Consider the following 21,382-nt stretch of genomic DNA (forward strand, 5'->3'; position numbering starts at 1 on the left):
GTGATCTCAGCTCACTGCAAGCTCTTCCTCCTGGGTTCAAGCAATTCTCCTGCCTCAGCCTCCCAAGTAGCTGGGATTACAGGTGCCCGCCATCAAGCCCGGCTAATTTTTGTATTTTTAGTAGGAGATGGGGTTTCACCATATTGGCCAGGCTGGTCTTGAACTTCTGACCTCAAGTGATCCGCCTGCTTTGGCCTCCCAAAGTGCTGGGATTACAGACTTGAGCCACTGTGCCGGGCCCCAAATCTCTTAACCTTCCTGGATTTGGTCCTTGAAACCAGTAATTTAAAATTACTGGCTAAATTAATTAAAATTACCGGTTACATTAATTAAAACAAATGACCAATAAATCCAAACAGACACTGAGTCTTTTTGTTGGTGTAAATTCCTTTATACGTTTCATAATGTCTTCTGTGATATTAGTTTACTTTTGGGAATTAAAACCTATACAGAAAACCATCAGTTTCACTAAGATTTTACCATGGAATTATATATTAGATCATCTTCATTTACTTAATAAAATGTTAAACACAAAGTTACTTCTACTTTTATTTGGGTTTTCTATGTTTTAAAAATTAAGACTATGTATTCTTTCCCTCACAAAATCCAGCTCTGCGATTCATTAATGTACTCGAATACTTTTTGGTTTTCTATTTACTTTTCAATATGATCTTTACTTTTTCATTTAATATGATCTATCATTTTATGATATTCCAATGGCCTCTTTTGGGTATAAGGTGGAATCACATTCACAGGTCAGCCTGAGATCCACCGGCTGATAGTCCTGCCCTGGGGCCAGCAGACCCTCAGCCTCCTTTGTAGTTCTTTTTCTTCTTCCTTTTGGGGAAGGATGTTAGAACGGACTGGCTTTGATGTCTGTCAGGCTGTTTCCTGCCCATCTGCCATTGCCCGCTTTCAACTCCCAGGGCCATTGCTCCTCATGGTCTCAGGGTTTACAGCCAACATCACTGGGTTGGCTTCAAAAGGGGCTACTCTGGCCGGGCATGGTGTCTCACACCTGTAATCTCAGCACTTTGGGAGGCTGAGGTGGGCGAATCACAAGGTCAAGAGATCAAGACCAACCTGACCAACATGGTGAAACCTCGTCTCTACTAAAAATACAAAAAAATTAGCTGGGTGTGGTGGTGCGTGCCTGTAGTCCCAGCTACTCAGGAGGCTGAGGCAGGAGAATCACTTGAACTCGGGAGGCGGAGGTTGCAGTGAGCCAAGATCGTGCCACTGCACTTGGGCCTGGTGACAGAGAGAGACTCCATCTCAAAAAACAAACAAACAAAAAACAAAAACAAAAACAAAAAACACACACGCACAAAGGGGCTACTCTCCCATTTATCACTGTAGTCCAAGCTTGGACACAGACCCTTCTCATAGTTCCTCAACGACTTCTAAGATAAGGCTATACTTTTGGTGTTTTTTGAGACACAGTCTAGCTCTGTCACCCAGGCTGAGGGGCAGTGGTGTGATCGTAGCTTGCTGTAGCCTCTTCCTCCTGCACTCAAGCCACCCTCCTGCCTCAGCCTCCCTAGTAGCTGGAACTATAGGAGCACTCCACCATGCCAGGCTAATTTTTTTTTCTCATTTTTTTGCAAAGACTGGGTCTCACTATGTTGCCCAGGGTAAGTTATAGCATTTAACATAACTTTATTAAAGGTATAAGGTAACAGGAGCGAATTATAGCCTACAGAATAACTTAAGACCAGGTGTGAGATGATAATTTTTGGAATTTATATGCCCAGACCATCTGCACATCTGCATAGCTTTAATTTTGGATCGACCTGTTCCCAGGCTCTGCCTGCTTTGCATGGAGGTAAAAATACTCCCCACCATGTCCAGACTCCTGAGAATCCAGGCCAAAGCCTCACTTGTCTCGGAGAAAAAAAGGAGAGTTTCTCCTTCAGTCTAAGGCCTTTTTTTCCTTTCAGGATCTACCTCTTTTCAGGATGATCGATGGAAAGAATACTCATTTCCTTTGATGAACATTTCACAGTTTAGGAGTGCTATTAGCTTCATTCATAGCCCTAGCGAGACCTCTGTGTAATACCATGGTCTGTAAGTTTTTAGCTTTGAGTACACATTCTCAAAGTACACAGGCTTTGAGTGATCCACGAAACCCGTGAAGCTGTGTGCAGTTTTCTGGCCACATGCCTTTTTCTCGGGAGCAGACCCATCACCCTCATCAGGTTAGTAAAGTGGTCAGCATCTCCCCAGAAGATTAAGAACCTCTTCAGTAGGTCCAGCAACCAGACATTGGTTCAAGTGTGGATTAGTCATGTAGAGCATCAGGGGTTTCCTCCAGGTAGGGCTTCACTTAGAGTCCGTCCACCAACAGCAGATAAAGCTGACTTTTCACATCTTTTCTCCACACATTTGTCTCTGCTTCTGATCCACAAATAAGGGGTAAAATGCAGGTATCTCCACAGAGTGGTTTGTAGAAACCATATGGTCCAAATCCATTCTTGGACAAGAAGCATTTCTCCAGAGTTAACAGAGTCTGCAGAGATGTAATTTTGCCTAGGCTTTACAGCTGTGGGTCTTGTAACAATCTTTATTTCATAAGGTCTTTGCATAATTAAACTGCCTATTTGGCCAGTCTTCCTAGGATGAAGAAATTGTCTCTACAAAGTAGTACTCAGTTTCTACAAAGAGTCTATTGCCAAAGGATATCCACCTCGCTGTGGTTTGAACGTACTATCGGGATTTTAGAAATCTTATAGCCAAGATTTAGCTAGGTCTAATTTTTTTTTTTATTTTTTCTTTTACTTCTTTATGTTTTTATTTTGAGACAGAGTATCACTCTATCGCCCAGACTCACTGCAACCTCCACCTCCCGGGTTCAAGCAATTCTTCTGCTTGGGCCTCCTGAGTAGCTGGGATTACAGGCGCACACCACCACACCTGGCTAATTTTTTTTTTTTTTTAGTAGAGGCAGAGTTTCACGATGTTGGCCAGGCTGGTCTCAAACTCCTGACCTCAGGTGATCCGCCCACCTTGGCCTCCCAGAGTGCTGGGATTACAGGTGTGAGCCACCTTACCCAACCCTAAGTCTAAATTCTAATAGCCACCTATACTTCCTTCTCTCAGCAGCCTTTGCCAGATGGAAACTTCTTTGAGGTACCTGCCGCAGGACTTGGAGTCTAGGGGAGGGATGATGGCAATGAAAGGTTTCTTTTCTCCTGTCACATCTTGCTCCAGACCTCTTGTGTTGTCTCCTGTTACACTTGGATCTCAGGCATCTATCCGGGGTTGATGTTGGAGTCCCCCAGGTGCCTCATAGGTCCCCTGGACACTGGCAGGGTCACCTTTCTTTTTTGAAATTGCACAGCAGCTTGATGTACATTGTAGTGAACCCAATTTATGATGCCTGGCAATACATTTACTAAGTGCCATTTATCTTTTTGCGTATGGAACTTATTCACTCTTCTAAGCAATGCCTGGATGTTCATTCCTGTCTGGACCTCAGGTTAGGCATGAGAGTGAGGTAAAGACATTTGCAACAGGGTTGCAACTTTAGAAATTGGGGGCATGACTGGGCACAGTGGCTTATGCCTGTAATCCCAACATTTTGGGAGACTGAGGTGGGAGGATCACTTGAAGTCAGGAGTTCGAGATCAGACTGGTCAACATGTTGAAACCCTGTCTCTACTAAGAATACAAAAAAAAATTAGCTGGGTATGGTGGTGGGCTCCTGTAATCCCAGATACTCGAGAAGCTGAGGCAGGAGAATCGCTTGAACCTGGGAGGTGGAGGTTGCAGTGAGCTGAGATCGCGCCACTGCACTCCAGCCTGGGCGACAGAGTGAGACTCTGTCTCAAAAAAACAAATAAAGTGGCGGGGTGGGGGGACCAAGGCAAATAGTCTTGAGGCCTATTAACATAAAAGAAGAATCAGAATCTTGTGCAGTGGTGCCTGCCTTTACTCCCAGTTACTAGGGAGGCTGAGGTGGGAAAATTGCTTGAGCCCAGGAGTTTGAGGCTACAGCGTGATATAATTGCCAGTGCACTCCAAGCCTGGGCAATATAATGAGACCTTGTCTTTAAAAAAAAAAGTTCAAGAAGGGCTTTTGACTGGGTCTCGTTTTCTGCCTCTGCTGTCCATTTCTCAGCATATTTTAGTTTGAAATGGGATTGCTTTTTTTTTTTTTTTGCCTTCATCAACTGTTTTTCTTACGTGGTTCTCCTTGTTAGAGGTGGATGCTGGGGCTTTGAAAGCAATCTGCTGAGTGGTTTCTAATATTACTGTTAGGCTTGGGAAAAGGAAATCTGAGGGATGTGAATTTGGATCAGTGACCTGGCAGGCTGTCAGTTTTCTCAGGGTGACGTAATTTCTTGCTTAGGTGCCATCAGCGAAGTTTAACAAAGTCCTCTCACTTCCATCCCACATGAAGGAACTCAGGCGGTGATTACAAAATAGTGTTGCTGAATCTCGCCACAATCAGTGCAAGGGTAGAACGTGTCTCCAGGTTATGATCATGGCTCCTTCCTCTCTTTGCTCTCCATGATCAGATTTCCCCCTCTATTGCTTTGTTTTGATGGGTATTTTACAGGAACCCGGGAGAGAACAGTGTCAGGCACTGTACTATGGTACCATTTCACCTCCAATTTAGAATATTTTAATAAGTGATTATTTCGCCGGGCGCGGTGGCTCACACCTGTAATCCCAGCACTTTGGGAGGCCAAGGCGGTTGGATCACGAGCTCAGGAGATCGAGACTATCCTGGCTAACACGGTGAAACCCTGTCTCTACTAAAAAAAGAAAAATACAAAAAATTAACCAGGCGTGGTGGCAGGTGCCTGTAGTCCCTGCCACTCGGAAGGCTGAGGCAGGGGAATGGCATGAACCTGGGAGGTGGAGCTTGCAGTGAGCCGAGATCGCGCCAGTGCACTCCAGCCTGGGCGACAGAGCAAGACTCTGTCTCAAAAAATAAATAAATAAATAAATAAGTGATGATTTTACGAATTTGCAACTTGTGATCATTTATTCATTGATAGAGAACGCTAGCCAATTAAAAATAGCAACTTTGCTCGTGTCTTAGAGTTTGAAATTTCACGTGAAGGAAATGTAAAATTAGGAAGTATGTAATAAATAGTTGAGGATTGGAGGGCCTTTTAGTTTGTCAGCAACTTTTAAGTATATCAATTATTGTAGAGGATTTGATTGTCCTTTTATGTACTATTAATATTAACTATCCCACCTTAGACTAGATGAAAATAATTGTTTTACAACATTATTAATACCTTAGTTTCAAACATAGAGGATGTAAAGAAATGTGTGATGATAAACCATTTTGTAATTTATTTATTTATTTAATTTTTGAGGCAGAGTTTCGCTCTTGTTGCCTAGGCTGGAGTGCAATGGCGCGATCTAGGCTCACCACAACCTCCGCCCGCCCCCTGGGTTCAAGCGATTCTCCTGCCTCAGCCTCCCGAGTACCTGGTATTACAGGCACGTGCCACCACACCCGGCTAATTTTTGTATTTTTAGTAGAGACAGGGTTTCTCCATGTTGATCAGGCTGGTCTCGAACTCCTGACCTCAGGTGATCTGCCTGCCTCGGCCTCCCAAAGTTCTGGGATCACAGGTGTGAGCCACCGCGCCCGGCACCGTTTTGTAATTTAGACCTTCACTAAGTTATACTGTCTTCCCTCACCTGATTGCCCCGAACTGGTACCATTGTAATCTCTGTTCCAACCACAGAGACAGTTTGCAGAATTTTCAGGGCTGGGCCGCAGTTCTGGCTCAGGTTTCTGTGGATGCTGAGGTTTCCACTGACTTTCAAGATAGCATGGGGGTGGGGGCGTTGTGTCCTACGCTGGGGTCAGAAGCTGAGCTTCTGTTGCCTTAGCATTTTGCCAGTGGCACCTGTGCCATGTGTCTTTAGTGTAGGTGCTTTTTCCTGGTATTTGTTTGAGCTGTTAGTGTTCAACCTTGGTCATTTAGATTCTTCTTATCTCCCTGTTATCATGGTGCTTAGTTTAGTTTTTTTTTTTTTTGAGATGGAGTCTCACTCGTTCATCCAGGCTGGAGTGCACCCTCAGCTCACTGCAACCTCTGCCTTTTGGGTTCAAGTGATTCTCCTGCCTCAGCCTCCTAAGTAGCTGGGACTACAAGCGTGCACCAGTATACCTGGCTAATTTTGGTATTTTTAGTAGAGATGGGGTTTCACCATGTTGGCCAGGCTGGTCTTGAACTCCCGACCTCAAGTGATTCGCCCACTTCAGCCTCCCAAAGTGCTGGGATTACAGGTGTGAGCCACTGTGCCCACCCCTCTTTTTATGAATTTTTTTTTTTTTTTCAAATATTCTTTCTTTTCCTCACAGCTGCACTTTGTAATGCATAGGGTTAATATATTGTTATTAGACCTCCCAGGCCAAGCTTCGAATAGAGCAAAGAGTCACTGAGAGCTGGACATGTAGACAGGGGCCTAGAAAGTTTTGGTGATTTGTGCAAGGTAACCCAGTGGGTGGTAACAGAGCTGAGACTGCTGGGAGCTCCTTTTCAATGATGCTTAACCACGTCTCCCTTCTGCTGCCTGTAGCTATTTCTGTGTCTGGACTTGTAATCACAGGTGGATTCATATGACACCTCTCTAACTGCACCAAGAACAGGAATGTCCACTCTCCTTGAAGGATATGAGTTGTAATGTGGATTCTTGGTCTACTTTGGGGGCTCTTCTTATGTTTAATGGACTTGTTGCAGCATATACTGAGAGTCTGTGAAACGTTTTCAGATGTAAGCTATTGAATCATTTCAAGAATTTGTATTCATTAGTACTCATAGCACAAATGCCATTCCTGTCCCTTAAAGTGTGCAGAGCAGGGGTGTTTGAGGGCTTGGCAACCAACGTGTGGGCACCTCTATTTTGAAATCGGTTTTGTTTGCATTTAACAAAGGTTAACAAAAAAGTCCTTTTGGGAAGTTTGGCCAGGGTCCTAGAATTTGTACGTGCCTTTGCAGTGTGCTCATACTCTGTTGGACATCTAGGATCCTCAGCCCCTTGTTCTCTGCTTTTTCAGTTGACCAAGTTAAATATTAAAGGAAGAGGATTTATTTCCTGCTAGCAGGGGATTTTACACTGTAAAAGGCTTTTAAATAATTTTTTAAAGTTGTGATAAAATACACATAACGTAAAATGTACCATTCGAACCATTTTTAAGCATACAGTTCAGTGGCGTTAAGTATATTCACATCATTGTGCAACCATCACCACCATCCCTCTCCAGAACGTTTCTCATCTTGCAGGACTGCAACTGGGCATGGTAAAATATTTTGTATGCACAAATAAATCTTTAAAGCTGAAACAGGCCGGGCACAATGGCTCATGCCTGTAATCCCAGCTCTTTGGGAGGCTGAGGCAGGTGGATCACGAAGTCAGGAGTTCGAGAGCAGCCTGACCAATATGGTGAAACCCCATCTCTACTACAAATACAGAAATTAGCTGGCCGTGGTGGCACACGCCTGTAGTCCCAGCTGTTCGGGAGGCTGAGGCAGGAGAATCGCTTGAACTTGGGAGGTGGAGGTTGCAGTAAGGTGAGATCGCACCACTGCACTCCAGCCTGGGCTAGACAGTGAAACTCCATCAAAAAACAAACAAACAAACAAAAAAAGGCTGAAACAATAAAATTCTTATGGTAGAAGGTGCAGTAGTGACATATCTCTAATTCAATTTATATTCTCCATTTCTTTAACATTTCAACATCTTCAAGTAACATTTATATGGTGTTTTCTTATATTCTCATTGAAGATTCAAAACTCATGTGAGGTAGGCATGAATATTCCCATTTTATAAACGAGAAATTTGAAGTAGTAACAGAAAAAAGGTAATGAACAAATCAGGACTCCAGCTTAGTGCTGTGGACTTTAAATCCTTTTCTGTCTCCATTCTACTGTGCTTCAAAAGGCTGTGACTAATGTTTTCTTTATCTATCTTATCTACCTAGCTAGCTGGCTGGCTGACTATTTAGCTAGCCATGTCTTTATTTTGTGGGGATGGAGCAGGCATTGAGGGAGGATTTCTGGAGTTTTGTTTTAAATTCTGGGTCTTGCCCTGACAGCAGACAGTCGTGTTCCTAACCTTGGGCATCTCATCGGATCAGGGATTGTGGTGTTTTGCCTAAACACTTAGTAGATGCAGCAGCTGTCTATTCAAATATTACTTTAAAAAATGCCTGGAATTGTATTTAAATTGCTTCAATTATTCACTAATTAAATTGCAGATTGTTTCTCCCGGGGATTTTGCACTAGGCTGAGTTTCCTCAATTGTTTGTGTTGGACAATGACAAAATAAATCTTTTGCATTGTAGCTTAGTAAAAAATCCTGCTGAATGGGCTAAATAAGTCCACAGTCATCTCATAAGAGACTTATTTTTTAAAAAAACAAATTTTTTTTTGGTAAGACCAGGCATGGACAGATACTGGGCTTTTGTTGGTTTTTATTTCTGTACTTTGGTTCTGGTGCTTAAAATACCTGGAGGGGTCGCAGACACAACGGAGGCCCATGTGTTCTATTGAATGTGTCATCTTCCTTGGTCTGCGTGGGTTTTACCAACAACTGCACAATGGAATTCAAATATTTTAAAACCACATGTGTGTTTCTCACATGGCTGCTACAATTTAAATCTTTTGTCAGCCTGTTCAAGGGGTTAGATGTAGCAACCAGTTTGCCCTAGGACTTTATCTAGAGTCCTTATAAATGGTCGTCTTGCTATAGCATTTACAAAGCCTTTCTCTATGTGCTGTTTTCATTCACAGGGAGGAGGAAAAAACAAAATTGGGAAAAGGAAAGAACTTAGAAGGGTTCAGTGTCCCTGCAGAGCAGGAGCTTGTAGCAATATGCCCTTGATATTTTTAAATAAAAATGCCTGCTTGCTCTTAAAATGCAAATTGTTTCCATTCCCCTAAAAAAAAAAAAGCACAATTTCATGCTAATGTTCACCTCTCTATCCACAGATAATTAAGACTTTGCTCTCAGAATAAATAAGTACCTAACACTTATGAGCACTAGCTTTGGGGCAGCCAGTGTCTATGCTAAACCTTTCACATGCACGAACCTATGTAATGCTCAAAACGTAGTGAGGAAGGTGGTATTCTCCCCATTTTACAGAAAGGAAAAAGAAGTTCAGGGAGGAGGTTAAGAGACCTGCTTGAATGTCTCACTGATAGTAAGTGGCAGATCTGGGATTGGGTCCTTTCTGTGATGTAAGTGTTCAGGGTTTTTAAGAAGCAACGGGGTTTTTTTTTTTAAGGGTTGTTGCTAATATTAATCATCTTCAGATATGAGAACCAATGTGGAAGCAACTCAGCATATGGATGTTACAGCCAATCTCAGATAAGATGGAAGAGGCAAGTTCTGTTCAACAATGTGCTAACATCGGCAGAGCTGAAGTGGGGAGCTGGAGAGGTACCAAAATATTGGATAGGAAACCGAATGCTTTTTCAAATCAAGTACCTCTGAGTGACCCTAGACAGTTGGTGAGAAAGAGTTTGTCACCAACATAAATAATTGGAAAGAAGTGTTAGATGCGTTTGAAGCAACCCAGAGATTCCCTTGTGAAGCTGTTGAGAAGAGACTAGAGTGTGAAGAAAAGAAGCTTGCTTGGTGTCCAAGATAAAATAAGGGATGGATCTTAGCACTACAGATGGAAACTGCAGCAGCAAATAACAGAACCAGAAGAGATACTTTTTCATGTGGATTCATGCAGAAAGGATGTCAGGTAACTAACGATGAAAGCAAATAAATCCCCAGTAGCTATAGTATCAGATAAAAATGCAGGACACATTTAAAATGGGCTCTCTACATACAAATTCCTCTTTTGAGACAATCTACACCATATAAATTTTATTTTATTTTATTTGAGACGGAGTTTCACTCTTGTTGCCCAGGCTGGAGTGCAGTGGCACGATCTCAGCTCACCACAACCTCCGCCTCCCGGGTTCAAGTGACTCTCCTGCCTCAGCCTCCCGAGTAGCTGGGATTACAGGCATGCATCACCAGGCCCGGCTAATTTTTGTATTTTTGGTAGAGATGGGGTTTCTCCATGTTGGTCAGGCTGGTCTCGAACTCCTGATCTCAGGTGATCCGCCCACCTCGGCCTTCCAAAGTGCTGGGATTACAGGTGTGAGCCACCGCGCCCAGCTACCATATAAATTATATTGTAGGTAAAGGTCTGTGGTAGCCTTATATATTCAATTCATTTAAAACAAACCCAAGGACCTCTTTCCACAGACTCTCATACCACATTATTGTTAAGCGTACATTCTCCTTATTAATTTTTGGAATTAAGTGTAGTTATTATGTTCTTAAAGTTGTTTCCCGGCCGGCCGTGGTTGCTCACACCTGTAATCTCAGCACTTTGGGAGGCTGAGGCGGGTATGGATCACTTGAGGTCAGGAGTTTGAGAGCAGCCTGTTCAACATAGTGAAATCTTGTCTCTACTAAAAATACAAAAATTAGCTGGGCGTGGTGGTGGGTGCCTTTAATCCCAGCTACTTGGGAGGCCGAGGCAGGAGAATCACTTGAACCAGGGAGGTGGAGGTTGCAATGAGCTGAGATCACGCCACTGCATTCTAGCCTGGGCGACAGAGTAAGACTCTGTCTCAAAAAAAAAAAAAAAAAAAAAAAAAATTGTTTCCCAGTGTTAGTTTTAGAAGATTATATAGCAGATGCCATGCTGAGGTAGTTCAGGGACCTTTTGTAAGGTAGTGATGAAATTCAGAGCTGGAGGGTGACTTACAGGTCAGTGAGAATAAAATGTTGCTGCTTATTTCTGAATGTCAAGTCACAATGACCTACTTCTTTATTCTTATCTTTTTCATGATTCAAGTTTTCCAGGCATAAAATATTTGGAGGTGTTTTTTTCTCTTTCTTTGCTACTTCTCCTGTGGTCATTGTGCTTCTTGCACTGGTCTGGCAAGGTAGACTTTTTAATCATATTTTAAGTTAAAAGATGTGGTAAAATATTTTGAAACATTTAACAGGTTTTATTAGACAAATAGAAATTGTGTCACATTTGTGTACAAAAATGTTTCACTAAAATTAGGATTTCATTTAGATCTGTGTGTTTCTGTGTGTGTGTGTGTGTGTGTCTGTCTCACAGCCCCTTCTGAAAATTTCTTGAAAGCAATAGAATGTTACCCCAAAAGGAAAAAAAAACACACCCATATATATTCACTTGCACATTAGATTTTTTTCATAAAATTCCAAATGGTGGATTCATCCTTGAACTCCTGTTTATGAATCATTTGTTCTGAAATATCACAGGCCATTTTGGATATACTTGGCTTTGGGTGGTGATTATTTGTTTAGTCTCCAGAGAAAGGTGGATGTTTGAAGTTGTATGACTTAGTGGGAAATTTCTACATTTCAAGTGTAAGAGAAAATAAATCCTTTGCAAACCACGGGCCATACCCTGTATAAGGGAGACAGATAACATGAGTTTGAGGATATTATGGAGATTTTTGATTGGAGGGAAATGGGGCTAGAGAAATATTAGAAAGCATAATTAATGGCTTTAGTGGTTTTTTAAAAACTTGGAACATACAATAACAAATGCAGTGAAGACAAATGGTGGTAAATATTTGCAGTTACACTAGACCTTAAAGGCAGGGACTATGTCCTAGTGGTGTGTGATCTGGGAGTTCATACCTGGGAGTCAGTAATTGGTTGTGAGAGTGGAAGAGGCCAGTCCTCATTAGAGACTTGGGAGGAGATGAGTTCTGGGCCAGAGCTTCATCTTGAAGCTTGTTAGTTTTTTTTTTTTTTCTTTTTTGAGATGGAATATTGCTGTTGCCAGGCTGGAGTGCAGTGGTGTGATCTCGGCTCACTGCAATCTCCGCCTCCCAGATTCAAGCAATTCTCTGCCTCAGCCACCTGAGTAGCTGGGATTACAGGCGCCCACCACCACCCCCGGCTAATTTTTGTATTTTTAGTAGAGATGGAGTTTCACCATCTTGGCCAGGCTGGTCTTAAACTCCTGACCTCATGATCCGCCCGCCTCGGCCTCCCAAGGTTCTGGGACTACAGGTGTGATCCACCGCGCCCAGCCGAAGCTTGCGAGATTTAAACTTTCCCCTGCAAGGCACTCAGTCTTAAACCACCTAACGTGATGGGGAAAGCCTGGAAGAGTTGAGAAGTCTCCCTGCCCTCCTTTCTCCTTCGAGGTAGAGGCATCTTAACTCCCCAGCTCCTGCATTGTTACTGAGAGACCTGCAGCTAAACAAACGGTGCAAACCTTGGCCTAAAAGGAGCCAAAATGGTCACCTTAGACTACATTTACCATCCTACTAGCAATATATAGTGAAAGGCCACCTGCCGTCATCCTCTTGTAAATCCCAAGAGGGTAGAAACAGTAATCCCCTGTTTCTACCACTCACGTGACATGCATTAAGTAATTGCTTTCGTTCCTTTACTAGACTGAAAGGGACCTTCATTTAAGGTCAGGGATCTTTTCTAACACAATTTAGTAGTCCTTGCCTACCATGGAAAGCTACACACGTATTGCTGGTGCTCAACAAATGGTTGCTGAGCAAATGTTAAAAAGGCCAGGTAGGGCGTGCCCCTGAAAATCTCTAAATTTAAATTCTCTTTGGATTGTCTCTAATACTGATCAAGTTGGAACAATGATTCAATATTATGCGGTCAGAGGCTGAACCATTTCCTTGTCGTTAGGACAATCAGTTTTGTAATTTACCCTAGTGTACACAGCAAGTAAATTGTAGTACTTGCATTTTTGGTTTCAATGATGTATAGAACCATGGCGAATGGAATTATAGTCAGGTTCTGGTAATTTTAATGTATCGTCTCAGCTGTGGGCAGGGATAAGGTAGGGCCATTCATTAAATAACCATTCATTGATTAACATGTGCTAGGTGTGATTTTATGCACTGAGGAAATAAACAAGAAAAAAATGTATTTTTTGCTTGTAGGTAGTTCTCAGCTTGTTAGGGGAGCTAGATGCATGAGCAGTAGTTACAATCTCTAATGTGTTAAGTGAGAGAGAGGTAAGGAAGGGAGGGACAAAGGAGGAACTGATTGATTTGGCTTGGGTGCAGGGAGAGGGGCCTTAAGTATGAGTTGAGAGTCCAGGAGTTCAAGACCAGCCTCGGAAATACAGTGAGACCCCATTCTCTACAAAATTAATTAATTAATTAGTTAAAAAATTAGCTGGACATGGTGGCATGTGCCTGTAGTCCCAACAACTTGGGAGGTTGAGGCAGAAGGATTGGCTGATCCCGGGGGGTCCAGGTTACAGTGAGCACTGCACTCCAGCCTAGGCAACAGAGTAAGACATTGCCTCAAAAAAATAAAAAGAAAAGAAAAGAAAAGTATCAGTAGAGAGTGCTAGGCAATGAGTGCCAGTGAGACTGGAGTGGTGACATTCCAAGCATAGAAAAGAGTGTGTGCAGAGCACAGAGGAAGGTGTGGAGATCCCTAAGTAGTGTGCCTGGGGCATGAGATACAAAGGCCAGGGAACAACTGGAGATGAGGATGGACAAGGGCGGGGTGGAGACGCTGTAGGTGCTCTTAACCTTCCATAGGGTAATTTTTTTTTTTTTTTTGTAGGTACAAGGTGTTTTTGAGAGTGAAAGAAGGTTCTAACTACTGGTTTGTTTTGTAGTAAATATCTCAATCCAGATCTCAGGTCTAGCTGAGGGAGGAGCCTTGGGCAAATAGTAAACAGGGACTGGAATTGGCTATAGGAGCTGTGTTATCACCCTTGTTCTTCAAATTATAAAGGAAGTCTAAACACACAAAGTCCAGTGTGGGCCAGGGTGACTGCTAGATGTGCACAGGATCATTATTGTACAAGGTGGCAAGATTCTCTTGGATATTGGTTTATCTATTTGCTTGGAATTAAGAGAAATAGGGTTGAACTTGAAGTTTTTCTCGTTATCGTATTTTGACTTGGAAATCTGAGTCAAACTAATGGTGCAATCTCCTTTCCATGTGGGGCTGATCTCAGAAGAGTAGTGGCTTGTAGTGTAAATAAAATAGGAGTAACAGCAAACGATTAACATACTGAATCCAGGTCACTTAGCACTTAGCACTCAGTGGGGTAAGGACTACTCAGACCCAGCACTCGTATAACCCGTATAACCTGTATAACTGGATTTACATGTTCTGGCCCCCATTCAATGTCTGACAAGCAGTTTTAATACAAAAAAAAAAAAAACAACAAAAAAACTTTATATTTTTATATACCTAGTAGCATTGTTAATCCTGTTTGTTTCTCAATTCAGTAACAAACAGGATAAATAACAAATATGTGTCAAATACCTTCTATGTGCTAGGTTAAATTTTAGGAAACCTTAAAAAAGGAGACCTTCCTTCCAGCTCATTTCCAGAAGAACACTTGCCACAGAGACTTCAGAGTCTGTTTGAGTGAAAACTTTGTCATTAATTAATTAATTTTATTCATTCAATAGAGATTTATTCTGGACACTTACAAAGTACCAGGCACGATGTTAGGCACTGGCGTTGGGAGTTTGATGCTGAACACTGCAGGCCACATCCTTGTCTTCATGGAGTTTCCATACTAGGGGGCTATTGACAAATAATAATAGCATTGCAGTGTAGCATGATACATCATTTGAATGAGTAAATATAAGGTGCCTTGGGAGAGTGAGCAGGGGTTATCTAACCCAGACTTAGAGGAAAGGCTTCTGGGAGAATGTCATGTGTAAGCAGAGACTTGATGAAAACAAGAGTGGGTCAAAGGATGGAAAAGGGGGAGGATGGGTTAGGATTGGGGTGGGGGGCATCTGGAGCATTCACAAGGTCATGTGCCAAAGCCCACTGTGTGCGTGTGGTGGTCGGAGGTGGGAGGTGTTGGGAGGGAATAAAAGCAGTTTAGCTTGGCTGTAGTGTGGAGTGTGAGGTGGAAGCAGAGAAATGGGGCTGGAGCATTGTATAAATCCTGACCATACTTTGAGCTCCGTAAAGGTGTTTGGAATTTGTCCTAATTCCAATAGGAGACTGACTTTCCTAGAACGATCTGTGTAGCTGGTGTGTGAAGAATGGAAGGGGTGAGGCAAACTGGAAGACCGGTAGACTAGTTAGGAAGTTTATGCAGTAATCCAGTGGGGAGATAATAGTAGCCCTAATTAGGGGAGTGGCTGTAGGAATGCGGAAAGTGACTGGAGTCCAGAGCTTTTTAGGAGGTGGATTCTAGATAGGACTTGGTGACTGCCTGGAGGTGGGGGTCTTGGGGAACTGGTAAGAAGGGGACGCTGTTCCTTGTGCAAACACGATGCTTGTCTCTGGGGGTGGGTATTATTTTCAGTGTAATTCAAAAAAAATATTAAAACTGTTTGATCTAAGAAACCTTTAAATTGTCTGCCAGCTCAGCCAGGATACAGATGCTTTGCAGGGAGGAAAGAAATACATTCAGAAGGGTGAATGCACTCCAATTTTGATTTTTCTCTCTCTCCTTTCAAATTTCAAGGCTGGTTGCAGATGCCTCATTAGCTCACGGGAGACTGTGATCCTGTAATCTTGTTTCATTTTCAGAAAACTAGAGATGTTAAACTTCCTTGGAGAAGGTGATTTTTGCAGCCTTTGAATAAAAGCACTTCCAGTTCTACCTTTAGTTGAAAATCAATGGTGTCTAATGTGTAGGAGAAGTCACCCAAGTCTCTTGTGTCCAGGCCACCAGCACTTATACCTATCACTTTGAGTCAAATAATCTCCAGTGGTCCCCAACTGCTAAAACTCTCAAGCCCCCATTCTCTTGGATCTTCAATTTTTTCTTTTAAGTTGAGAAAAAAAAAATATCTCCTACAAAAGGACATTTGATTTCTTGCTGAATTAATAAGTTTTTCTCCTTCTTAATGTGTCATCCAGGTCATTAATGGAAAAAGGTAGTCTATGATGCTGCAGAGCTCTGCCCTTTTTATTTTAATGCATTTTAAATACAAAATATCACAATTGTCTGCACTCCAATAAAAGAATGTAGAGCTGGAATTTTAATTTGATTATCATTCCCAATCTTCCCAGGCTTTCGTAGACAAGTACTTTGTTTGAACAGCTGTACTCCGGTAAATCTCAGTAACAAATGAATCAGGAATGATTTTGTGTAGCAAGTCACATGAAGGGAACTTCCTTAGAAAGACAGGTCATTAAGAAAATGAAGAAAGAAAAACTAGCAAACATTTGAGAAATTTAGCAGCTTTTTTTAAAAAAATAAAGCAATTTGTTCTAATAATTCTTTCCTAATCATCTTAAAATACACTGTCATTAACAGCAGAGAAAGCTCTTTATTTCCTTTTGAATTTTAATACCGGGTAGAAATATAATTTACAATGAAAGTCAGCAGGAAAGGAAAAATACTAAAAACTAGGAGGCATAAAAAATGGAAATAGAGTCTTGTAGTCAATTTTCTATCATCTATAATTTTCTATCATCTATATGTGTGTTACCCATATGCTGGAGTGGAGTGTGGGGAGGGGAGAAGGAGGCGCTGTGAAATGTGTCTGCCTCCAATCACAAAAAGATCAAATTAACATGTGAAAAGATATTCCAAGGAGCTGTGGGAGAGAAAGGCTTTTGGCTTTCACCATCTTACCTACTGGATGGGTTTGAAAGCATAAAATAAAGCTAAACTAAATTCAGGGAAACATTGATTCACCCAAGTGAATAAACAACTTACTGCATTTGCTAATCTAATTAATCAAACTCTGCTTCTCCTTTCCAAAGGAGATTCACAGGCAGTAAAATAAATTAAATCAACATTTTTTTTCCCCACTTACTAAAAATAAACTTTCTTTCCCTGGGTAAATCGGTCATTTAAATTCCCAAGGCTGCACTCCCGTAGTCCTCTGGCAGGAAGCAATTGTATGGGTATAAAATCATTTCTGTGCAGATTGCAGAGCTGGGGCTCAGCATCATGTCTGAGCTCTGCCACCTAAACTGATGAATAAGATAAATTTTAACTGAAGTTATCTTTAGAAACAAATGGCCTATGGATGATGTTGATTAGCAGATAAAAAAGCCTGTGTGTACATGGATGTTTCATGAAACTTAAAACTATTTTGATGGCAGGAAATAATGATTTTGGAAGAAATCCTGGAAAATTAAGGATATTTAAAGTTTGAAAACAATTGTAATTGTGAAAGTTTAGACACAGAAGTCATAAAAAAATTTCAGTTCAGTAATTTGCAGATCTGTTACTTAATGTTTTCAGTTAATTTTAGATCAGTAGAATAAGATTTAGTTTTAGACTGCATGTATATACATATAGTAATTTTATACATACATACATTTACATAAATACAATATACAAGGAAAAGTGAAGGACAGAGTAAACGGAGAAGAAAATGAATTAAAAGATTATAAAGTGTTGAATGACAGGCTTTATGTAAGTAAGGCAAAAATGTAACATAGGAATATCCTAGATAACAAGTTAACTATGAGCTAAGACTGTATCGCTAGGTTTTTCATTTTTTAAAGGCATAATACCAGGATGTGGATTTAGGAGGCCTGCAGTTTAGAATTGAGAAAGTGCTCACTGTTTATATTAAGTTCTACTCACACTTACTGCATTTCCTTGTCTTTGTCATGAATGGGCGCCCTTCCAAGGAAGAACCTAAATGGAAAAGCGCTTCCAGCTGAGTTCTTAATGCTACCACCTTCGTCATCTGTCTGGTGCCCTCACCTTGAGGATCAAAGGGTCCCCAAGGATTGCCTTTCCCCGCATTTCCTTCTCGGATGGACTTATTTCCATTCTTTTTAGTTTTGTTCACCCTAAGATATTATGCTCAAAACTCATTTACATGCTCAGCTAATCTTAATTAAAATGTAAAGGCAGATCAGGGCACGATCAAATTAAGTCCTGAATATACTTGGATAGTTGGGCATCAGTTTAATGGATTAAACAGTTCTTGGAATTGCTTCTCTTTCTTGACAGTAAGTCTTAGTTTTGCTGTCATTTCTTAATAGTCCCTTTTACTTCCACTTTCAAGCAGTGACTGAACATTCTCTTTTAACTTACAGACTCTTGCTATTTGGAAACCCATGCCCACCTCTGACTTCCACTCAAAAATGCTTTCCTCACAGTCTGACTGCGAGAGTTGTGAAACATTGGGATGTGCTTCTGAGGTGGGCTGTGGAATGCCATGTAAGTTGCTACTATTTTTTCTGAAGGCGATGGGTTTTCATGCGCAGTAGGGATGGCTTAGGCTTATCTCTGGTGTTTCCCTCTAAAGCTGGTGAATCTCGGTTATTGCTGTTGGGGTTTGTAATGTAGTCCGCGTCTATTAGTGAAGACACAGAGGGCAAAAGAAGCAGTTTCTTTCTTTCCTTCCTTCCTTCTTTCTTTTCTTTTTCTTTCTTTTTCTTCTTTTAGACAGTTTCACTCTTGTTGCCCACGCAGGCTGGAGTACAATGGCACAATCTAGGCTCAACGCAGCCTACGCCTCCTGGGTTCAAGTGATTCTCCTGCCTCAGCCTTCCCAGTAGTTGGGGTTACAGGCATGCGCCACCACGCCCGGCTAATTTTGTATTTTTAGTAGTGATGGGGTTTCTCCATGTTGGTCAGGGTGTTCTTAAACTCCCGATCTCAGGTGATCCGCCCACCTTGGCCTCCCAAAGTGTTGGGATTACAGGTGTGAGCCACTGTGCCTGGCCAGAAGCAGTTTCTTTTGAATATTTATTTATTTATTTATTTGAGACAGGATCTCACTCTGTTGGCCAGGCCTCAGTGCAGACGCTCCATCACGGCTCCCTGCAGCTTCGACCTCCTGGGCTCAAGCAATCCTCCCACCTCAGCCTCCTGAGTAGCTGGGACTGCAGGCGCACACCACTACCCCTGGCTAATTTTTCGGTATTTTTTGTGGAGATAGGATTTCACTGTGTTGCCTAGGCTGGTCTTGAACTCCTAGGCTTAAGTGATCCTCCTGTCTTGGTCTCCCAGAGTGCTTGGATTACAGGTGTGGGCCACCACACCTGGCTTGAATTTGAAATAAAAAACAAAAAACAAAACAAAACAGAGTCTCATTCTGTTGCCTAGGCTGGAGTGCAGTGACACAGTCTTGGCTCACTGCAACCTCTGCCTCCCCAGTTCAAGCGACTCTCCTGCCTCAGCCTCCCGAGTAGCTGGAATTACAGGCGCCTGCCACCACGCCCGGCTAATTTTTGTATTTTTAGTAGAGACAAGGTTCCACCATGTTTGCCAGGCTGGTCTCAAACTCCTGACCGCAGGTGATCCGCCTGCCTCGGCTTCCCAAAGTTCTAGAATTACAGGCGTGAGCCACTGAGCTCGGCCAAATATATATATTTTTTATTTTTATTTTTTGAGATGGAGTCTCGCTCTGTAGCCCAGGCTAGAGGGAAGTGGTGCAATCTTGGCTCACTGCAACCTCCACCTCCCAGGTTCAAGTGATTCACCTGCCTTAGCCTCTGGAGTAGCTGGGACTACAGGTGCCCGCCACCACACCCGGTTAATTTTTTGTATTTTTAGTAGAGATGGGGTTTCACCGTGTTAGCCAGGATGGTCACGATCACCTGACCTCGTGATCCACTCGCCTTGGTCTCCCAAAGTGCTGGGATTACTGGCGTGAGCCACTGCGCCTGGCCAGGGGCCAAATATTTTTATAATAAATCCACCATCTCTATACTGTTCTGTGGTGAAATATGCTGAAGATTAAATGAAATCTTTAAAACTTGGTTATCATGGATTTGGCTGCATAGTTGGCCAAACTAGTTTGTTTTGTTTTCTTTTTTTTTTTGAGACCAAGCCTCGCCCTATTGCCCAGGCTGGAGTGCAGTGACACGATCTTGGCTCACTGCAACCTCCGCTTCCCGGGTTCAAGCGATTCTTCTGCCTCACCCTCCCGTGTAGCCGGAACCACAGGTGCGTGCCACCACGCCCAGCTAATTTTTGTAGTTTTTAGTAGAGGCAGGGTTTCACCATGTTGGCCAGGCTGATCTTGAATTCCTGACCCTTGTGATCCACCCGCCTCGGCCTCCTAAAGTGCTGGGATTACAGGGTGAGGCACCACACCCGGCAACAAGATTGGTTTCTAAGAATTCACTTCGTGATTTGTTTAATTATCTTTAACATTCAAATTGGGGAATGACTTAACTAGATGCAGGCAAAGACAATATCTTGCTTACTATCTCTAAGGTACTGCCACCTAGATACTAGAGATACAAAGATGAGTAAGACAAAGTATGTGTTCTGAAAATGGTGGTTTATCTGTTATTACCATTTATAATACTGCAATATACTTGTTTGTGTCTTCTAGATTGTGAGTTTTTTTGAGGTCAAAACCATGGCAGCCAAAAATTCCACATAGAAACTTCCACTAAATAGTTTAGAAATGAAAAGATAAACCATCCCAAAGTACTTTGCATTTGGTCAAATTTTTAAATTTTTTTTTGAGACAAGGCCTCGCTCTGTCACCCAGGCTGGACTGCAGTGGCACGGTCATGGCTTATTGCAACCTCTTCCTCCTGGGCTCAAGCGATCCTACCGCCTCAGGGTCCGAGTAGGTAACACCACAGATGTGTATCACCATGCCTGGCTAATTTTTTTAGTTTTTATTTTTTGTAGAGACAGGGTCTTCTCTGTTGCCCAGGCTGGTCTTGAACTCCTGGGATTAATAGAGCCTCCTGCCTTGGCCTTCCAAAGTGCTAGGATTACAGGCATGAGCCACCATGCCCAGTGACATTTCCTAATAGCTATTATCACCATCACAATTACTCCTTACTAATAATACCTAATATATAGAGCTTGCACATCTCCTGGCTCATGTGAGCCTTAAAATTCTATGAGGTATGGAGGGCAGCAGATGCTTCTCTATCTTACTGATTTGGGCAACATGCCCAGATAATGCACCTGATTTTTTTTTTTCTTTTTTTTTTTTGAGACGGAGTCTTGCTCTGTCACCCAGGCTGGAGTGCAGTGGCGCGATCTCAGCTCACTGCAAGTTCCGCCTCCCGGGTTCACGCAATTCTCCTGCCTCATTCTCCCAAGTAGCTAGGACTACAGGTGCCTGCCACCATGCCTGGCTAATTTTTTTTTTTTTTGTATTTTTGGTAGAGATGAGGTTTCACCATGTTAGCCAGGATGGTCTCGATCTCCTGATCTCGTGATCCACCCGCCTCGGCCTCCCAAAGTGCTGGGATTACAGGCGTGAGCCACTGCACCTGGCCTAATGCATGTAATTTTTCTAAGATTATGGATTTAGTAAGTTTTGCTTAAGTTCTCAGACCTAGGTTTCCTCAGTCCACATCCACTATGCCGTCCGATAGACTTTTACAGCTGGACTATTACTTGAATACTTGAATAACATGGGAATGTTTCTGTGTGTGTAAGAAAGGATATAAAATTAGCCAGGTGTGGTGGTATGGGCCTGTAGTCCCAGCTACC

The 21,382-nt window shown here is 42.4% G+C and overlaps 1 long non-coding RNA gene across 23 annotated transcripts in view; it reads left to right on the forward strand.

Moving 5' to 3' along the window:
• Positions 1-21,382, forward strand: part of LOC110743051 — a 553,234-nt gene that overhangs the window by 55,092 nt on the left and 476,760 nt on the right. Inside the window, exon 3 of one of the 23 annotated variants that reach the window (XR_004184210.1) lies at positions 18,004-18,127. The exons of the other annotated variants lie outside the window; for them this stretch is intronic. This is a non-coding gene — a long non-coding RNA (uncharacterized LOC110743051). The remainder of the gene's footprint in view (positions 1-18,003; positions 18,128-21,382) is intronic. 23 annotated transcript variants of the gene reach the window in all.

The sequence above is a fragment of the Papio anubis genome, chromosome 6, assembly GCF_008728515.1.
Source record: "Papio anubis isolate 15944 chromosome 6, Panubis1.0, whole genome shotgun sequence".
Taxonomy (NCBI): Eukaryota; Metazoa; Chordata; class Mammalia; order Primates; family Cercopithecidae; genus Papio; species Papio anubis.